The following is a 5696-nucleotide window of genomic DNA, read 5'->3' as shown; positions in this document are numbered from 1 at the left end:
GCTCTATTAGGGTTCCCAAACGTTAGAGAGAAAGAGAAGGGATTGAAGCCTTCATTCCACTGTCTTCGTGCGATTCCATTTTCTCCCTCCACAGATATTAGTTTACAGATCCCAACGGTGCGACAGTGCGGAATTAAATCTCGAACCTCATATAAAAACTTCACGATAATCCAACGGTTAATGAATCTGGAATCATACTTTTATAGAGACATTTTTGGATTTCTACGGGAAAAGAAAAAACTACGATGCAAAGGACATTTCTCTCAGCTTCAATAAATGTTTGTAATTCCCAACGGTGAGTATGTCCAAAAATGAGTTCCGCACCGGGTGCTCCAATTGCACAACGATCCAACGGTGAATAAGACTGAGATCATCACTTTCCTAAGATAGGTGTGGTGGTATGCGAGAAAAAGAGAGGGTTTTGGGAGGAGGAGGGGGGAAAACGAAATTGAGAGAAAGAGGAGGCATTGTCAGTGTAAAAACTGACCTAACACATCTCTATTTATAGCTAGGGTACTTACAACTTATTATTTACTCTATTGAACTATGTTTTATTCTCTATCAAATGAATAAATAAAATACTTTTTTTTCTCTAACCATTATTTTAATTAATAAAGTTATTTCTCCTTATTTATTTAATTATAAAAACCTCATCATTTTTCTAAAATTCTATTTATTTATAAATAGAATCCATTTTAAATTAGTCTACGAAAAATGGGATGTTACACAACATATACACACACATAAACCCTAAGTCAGTGTTAAAGAGAGAGAGACACACAACGTGTTATACACAACATGTTATCCTCTTCTACTTAGTGATTATTTCTTCTTCTAGACCTCATTAGTTTCCGAAGATAGAACTTTAAATTTAAAAAATAATTTTTTTATATTGCTTACTAATTAGTATGAAAGTTTTATCTTAGTAGTTTATATTGACTTTTAATGCAAACTTTTATTATACAATTAAATTAATAAGTTGAAACTCTAATTCTGATTAGGGAATCAAAACAAGCATGTCAATTAAAAAATTGGGTGTAATATTTATGAAGGTTTTGTCCTCAACTTGACAAGGATAAGGTTCAATTTTAAGTGTGTGATGTGTCATTATTTTCTCCTATTTCTTAACCCTTTTTGTCACCAATTTAATTACTGATTAATTCTAATTGTCAAATTTATTATTCAGTTTTATCAATTGGGCCCACTTGACTAATTTGGTGTTTTTAATTCAATTTCAGGATAATTATAAGCAATTGGGCTGAGCCAGATTGGACTTGAAGAGAGAAGACAATTTTATTAGATTTCGTCTAATTTCATTTTATTGCGTTCAGTTTTTATTTTGTTTTGGGCCAAAATAATGTAATCCGATCCAGTGTCTTTGAGTGACCTTTAAAAATAGCACAACCTTGGGATTTGAGATTATTCCATTCTTCAGTAGAGAATACCCAAGCTGAGTGCAGAGAGTTTTAGGGTTTTACATTTTTAGCTTTGTATTACTGTTCACGTGAATTCATTTTCCATTTTCTGCTTTCAATTGCAATTTCGTTTCTATTCCTTCTTCTGCTTCTAGTTTCATTTTCATTTTCTACTTCTAGTTTCATTTTCGTTTTCTGCCTTTAGCTTCATTTACGTTTTATGCCTTTAGCTTCATTTACATTTTCTGCTTTTGTTGAACTTATGGAAGGCTAAATTTCTAGTGTTGTTTCCCTCTGAGGATGAAGCATAACTATCTTTGAGGTTCTGTTTTTAATGTTGCTGTCCTATCGGTTTTCCCTTCACCAATTAACCCACATTTGTTACAGTTCATCTATGCATGCTTCGTGTTCGATTAATTGCCTCTGTGCTTAAGTTATGTTCGTGCTTAATGAATAAGGAGTTAATTGGTGTATGTGTTGCTTAATCACATATTGACAACCCTAAGTTGATTTTCGCTTAGTAAATTAAATTAGGGTTGGATTAAGTAGTTAACTGCTAGGGGTGAAATCCTCATAACCTAGGATAAGAGAATGGCTTCTGAATCAAGAGGAAACAACACGTTTTTAATACTGTTAATTTTCTATTACAGTTTGCTTGTTCTTTAATTCACAAAACAAACACCCCCCGCCCCTAATTGTTACTATTATAGCAAAGCATATTATGAACATTTGGTTAGTCATTGCTCGTTGGGAGACGACCTAGGATCACTTCCTAGTTATTGCAATCTAATGTTTATTTGATTCGGGTACGGCCTCGATCAAATTTGGCACCGTTGCCGGGGAGCAGTGGTCCAAAGGTTCATAATAGCTAGTGATTTGTGCTTTATGTTTAGTTGTTTTTCATTTAATTCTTTTGTTTAGTGTTTTCATGTTGTGTTAGTGTTGTATTAGTGTGTTGTGTTAGTGTGTTGTTCTATTTTATTTGATATTCTGTTTTGCAATTTAGTAGCATCCCTTATTCAGCGTCTCTCCTGTTTCGGTTTTATGTTTTGCTGTGAATAGTGCTTAGAGACGGAATTAGAGACTGATTATGTGTACTGTTCACATGGCATTACATTAGCGACGACTGTTGACAATTTAATTGGCGATTTTTGTTTTGATAGTTAGGGTTGTTATTTTTGGTTGAATTTTTGTGTGGTAGGTTCTTTTGACTCATATTTTGTGTGAAAAATACCAAGAACACTTGGTGTGGCTGGATTTGAGAGATTCAAAAAAGTTTGAGAACTTGTGTTTAGCAAAACTTCAAACGGCCATAACTTTTGCTCCCGGTATCAGAATGACTATTATTATATATGTATTTGGGGTAGAAAAAAATTTCCCACATTATGGAAGACCAACGGAGTTTGGTCGAGGTCTCTAACTAGCCAAAATCACCTGTTTACTAGTTTTTTTTATTTTTCATGTTTTATTGTTCTATTTTTCTAAACTTTCCTTAGGTAGTTTCCATAGTTAGACTTTGAATTTTTGTCTAGAATTTTTGTGCTATCTTTTCATGATTTTAGGGTGTTGCTCACAAAATTTCAGCTCATTTGGATATCATTTGAGTATAGCTGTAGTTTTAACCCACCTCTTTTGCCCTGTTTGAGAAACACATGAACTGCTACATATAGTGCATGACTAGAGGAAATCCAGGTGACTTACAACCCTTTGATCCTAAAATAGATTGAACATTTCATAGATTAGTTAGGCAGAGTGTGCATCTTGATTACCCTGAACATTTTGTGCCTTTTGAGCATCCTGAGCATTTTGTTACTGGTGAGTCTGAGCATTCTGTTGTTGGTAATTTTGAACATCTTGATTTTGAGCATTCTGATTTTGAACATTCTCATTTTGAGCATTCTGAAAATATGGCTCAACCTCCACCTCGTCAGAGTACTCTAAGGGAAATGGTTGCACCTGATTTCACTTATGAAAGCTTTGCATTCAATACCCTGATGAGGATGTCCCATATGTTCTTAAAGCTGGACTGGTCCACTTGTTGCCCAAGTTTCATGGTCTTGCATGTGAAGACCCTCATAAACATCTAAAGAATTCCATATTGTCAGCTCCACCATGAAACCTCCAGATGTCCAAGAAGATCACATCTTTCTGAAGCCCTTTCCTCATTCTTTGGAGGGAGTGGCAAAAGATTGGCTATACTACCTTGCTCAAAGGTCCATTACGAGATGGGATGACCTAAAGAGAGTGTTCTTAGAGAAATTTTTCCCTGCTTCTAGGATCACTGCCATTAGAAAGGATATTTCAGGCATCAGGCAACTCAGTGGAGAAAGCCTATATGAATACTGGGAAAGATTCAAAAAATTATGCACCAGTTGTCCTCACCACCAGATTTCTGAGCAACTTCTTCTCCAATATTTTTATGAAGGACTTAGAATCATGGAGAGAAGTACGATTGATGTTGCCAGTGGTGGAGCCCTTGGAGACATGACCCTTGCTGAAGTCAGGAATTTAATTGAGAAGATGACTTCCAATTCCCAACAATTTAGTGCTAGAAATGATGTTATTGTCATTAGAGGAGTGCATGAGATAGCCACAAATTTATCTTCATCAGTTGAAACTAAGAAGCTTGAGGCTAAACTAGATGCCTTGGTTAACCTGGTAACCCAGCTGGCCATGAATATGAAATTTGTACCTGTCGCAAGAGTCTGTGGTTTATGATCCTCTGCTGACCATCATACAGACCTTTGCCCTTCTATGCAGCAATCTGGAGCAATTGAGTATCCTGAAGCTTATGCTGCAAACATTTACAATAGACCTTCTCAACCTCAGCAGCAAAATCAACCACAGCAGAACAATTATGACCTCTCCAGCAACAGATACAATCCCGGATGGAGGAATCACCCTAATCTCAGATGGTCTAGCCCTCAACAACAACAGCAGCAGCCTGCTCCTTCCTTCCAAAATGCTGCTGGTCCAAGCAGGCCATACGTTACTCCTCCAATGCAACAACAACAACAACAACAACAGCCACAACAACATCAGCAACAACAGCAACAACAACAGAGACAATAATCAACTGAGGCCCCTTCTCAACCTTCCTTAGAGAAGTTAGTGAGGCAAATGACAATACAGAATATGCAGTTTTAGCAAGAGACAAGAGCCTCCATTCATAGGTTGTCAAATCATATGGGACAGATGGCCACTCAGTTGAACCAAGCTCAGTCCCAAAACTCTGACAAATTTCCTTCTCAAGCTGTGAGAATCCGAGAAATGTGAGTGCCATCACTTTGAGGTCTGGTTAGCAAACTGAAGTGCCTATCCCAGTAGCAGAACCTACACCTGAAAGAGAGAATGAGATAGATGCACAAAAGAGACAGCCTCCTGACCATGCAGGACCTTCTTCTAGCAATTCTGATGTACAACAGCCTCTTATTCCTCTTCCATTTCAACCTAGAGCAATTCCTAAAAAGAAGTTGGAAGAGGTAGATAAGGATATCTTAGAGACTTTCAGGAAGGTAGAAGTGAATATACCTCTGCTGGATGCTGTTGGATCGAGTGGCCTCAGAATAATTAAGAAGGGGGGTTGAATTAATTATTCCTAAACCTTTACTAATTAAAAAAATACTCTTCGAAGGTTTTTACTAAGTTGTTAAGAGAATAAGGAGAAGAAGAGAAACTTAACAGAAAGTAAAAGCGGAAATTAAAAGAGTAGGGAAGAAGGAGACAAACACACAAGAGTTTTTATACTGGTTCGACAACAACCCGTGCCTACATCCAGTCCCCAAGCGACCTGCGGTCCTTGAGATTTCTTTCAACCTTGTAAAAATCCTTTTACAAGCAAAGATCCACAAGGGATGTACCCTCCCTTGTTCTCTTTGAACCTAGTGAATGTACCCTCTACTCAAACTGATCCACAAGCGATGTACCCTCTCTTGTTTTCAGTCAACCCCAAGTAGATGTACCCTCTACTTGTACCACAAAGGATGTACCCTCCAATGTGTTAAGACAAAGATCTCAGGCGGTTAAACCTTTGATACTTTGTGAATGGGGATACAAAAGAATTCTTAGGCGGTTAGTCCTTTGAATACTTTTGTATAAGGGAATGGGAAGAATCAAAAGAATTCTCAGACTGTGTCGTTTTGAATTCGTTGACAAGGGATAAGGGAGACACAAAAGAATTCAGGCGGTTAGTCCTTTGTTCTTTTGGAAAAAGGAGAAGAGAGACACAAAAGGAATTCAGGCGGTTAGTCCTTGGCGAATTCTTTTGGCAAAGGGAGAAGA

General features: G+C 37.1%; 1 non-coding gene across 1 annotated transcript; it reads right to left on the bottom strand.

Annotated features, from left to right (window-relative positions):
- Positions 1-3698: 3698 nt before the first annotated feature.
- LOC114377795 lies at positions 3699-3805 on the bottom strand. The gene has a single exon (XR_003659228.1). It is a non-coding gene; the product is annotated as a small nucleolar RNA R71 (small nucleolar RNA).
- Between the last annotated feature and the right edge of the window lie 1891 nt (positions 3806-5696).

This window comes from Glycine soja, chromosome 11 (genome assembly GCF_004193775.1).
Source record: "Glycine soja cultivar W05 chromosome 11, ASM419377v2, whole genome shotgun sequence".
NCBI classification, from domain to species: Eukaryota; Viridiplantae; Streptophyta; class Magnoliopsida; order Fabales; family Fabaceae; genus Glycine; species Glycine soja.
The sequence above is the reverse complement of the archived record's forward strand: the minus strand, read 5'-3'. Positions and strand labels throughout refer to the sequence as shown.